Source organism: Octopus bimaculoides, chromosome 7 (genome assembly GCF_001194135.2).
Source record: "Octopus bimaculoides isolate UCB-OBI-ISO-001 chromosome 7, ASM119413v2, whole genome shotgun sequence".
NCBI lineage: Eukaryota > Metazoa > Mollusca > Cephalopoda > Octopoda > Octopodidae > Octopus > Octopus bimaculoides.
Window position 1 is genome coordinate 85673444 of NC_068987.1, and position 1963 is coordinate 85675406.

Sequence of the window (1963 nt, forward strand, 5' to 3'; positions counted from 1 at the left end):
TAAATACATACAGTGTACATTTAAACACATAAGAGAGATGTCCATAATTGACCATCTACCCGATAGAAGGAGCAGTCAAACCTAAAACCACAATTAGGAATAATTTCGAAAGGGAATGAAAAATAAAAACATTTATCATCTATTTCCTGAACCAAGGTTTCAAGCTATTTTCAGCAAAATAAAATAATTTGCTAGGCCAGCTATCATCAGCAGGAAAGCCAAGATTAACACATAAATACGGGACAATACGTGGAAACATGCCTCGTGCTTATATGTTATAACTTTTCATGTCTACCGCACGTGTGCTGTTTTCCTATCGGCAGCAAATACAAAAAATGCCGATTTTCTTCCAGAAATTAGCCAAAATATCATTATATCATTATTAATAATGATATAATGATAAATATTTTGGTATTATTTATTCAGAATTACACCTGTTTCATTTGTTAACAGGCGTTACAAAATTCTGCAAGTAGTAAAATACATATAGTGTATTATATATTTCGTACATGTACAATTTTGTAACTCTTATTAGCGAATAAATAACAGCAAACATTTTTGTTCCATCTGTTGCATTGATGCTATTACACTGCGGGAAACATTTGAAATGTTATGCATGCCTGACATAGATATAACATCTGCATATGCACTTGGAATACTGAAACAATAAGTTATGCTTTAAAAGGACACAGCTTGGTTCTTAACCTATCTACACACACCGACATACACGTATACACACGCACGCGCATAAATACGCATATATGTGTGTATATTTATGTATATATATATATATATATATATATATATATATATATATATATATATATATATTCTCATTTTTTTTTCAGTCATTTGACTGCGAACATGCTAAAGTACTGCGTTTCGTTGAACAAAAATAGGACTGATTTTTTTGTAAGCCTAGTACTTATTCTATCTGTGACTTATGCCGAACCGCTAGTTTAGATTACGGGGACGTAGACATTCCAGGGTTATTTCAGTTCCCGTCAATCAAATGAACTCACAAAGCTTTGGACGATCAAAGGCTACAGTAGAAGATACTTGCCGACGGTGCCATGCAGTAGGACTGAGCCCGGAACCATGTGGTTGGTAAGCAAGCTACTTACCACACAGTCACGCTACGTCAACACTTTAACAGAACTACATTCGATCCTTGCTTTCAAATATAAAGGAACCAGTCAACGACATATATCTCTTTATTGGAAGGAAAATTGGTATCGATCTGAGTACGTTCTTAAACTTACATCAGAGAAAGGCTAGCGATTATTTGACCACAGAACGATTAACATATTAGAGATATTTAAGCTGTACACAATCTAAGAAATAAACTAATTAGTCTAAGATTTATAAAACACATTCAGCGACAACGAGGATTGTCAAATTATTTACAGTTAATTACACACTGTTTATGGGAAATCTAAAATTAATTTGTCACTTTGTCACATGACGCACTGTTGGACAAAATAAGGTGTCCAATTTAACAGAATAGTTCTTATGCAATGTAAGTGATTATAAGTTGGTTGCTAAGTCGTCTGGAGACATTTAGTACAATTTGTATAATAAAAGTCTCAGTAAAACGGAACGTAGCTTGTAGAATCAACATAATGTGCTCATTAATGTTTAGAATCATTGGTGTACTTGTCACAGCACAACCAGAATTTGGTTTGCTAGTAGACGTGGGCGTTATGTCAAAGAGAATATATACAATTATAGAGAATGCACACACTGACAAGCACACGAATGCGCATAGACATGTGTATATATATATATATATGTATGTGTGTGTGGGTCTGTGTGTGTGTGCGTGTGTATTTACACCTGAATATGCATACGTAAATAGGAATACATATGTATGTTGTAGGTATATCAATGAACAGTTGACCGCACACATGCATACACACACACACACACACATATATACCTATATATATATATATATATATAT

General features: G+C 33.7%; 1 protein-coding gene across 1 annotated transcript in view; it reads right to left on the minus strand.

Annotated features, from left to right (window-relative positions):
- The window catches only part of LOC106884069 (sodium- and chloride-dependent glycine transporter 1), a 228219-nt gene that overhangs the window by 99695 nt on the left and 126561 nt on the right, over positions 1–1963 (minus strand). The window lies entirely within an intron of this gene.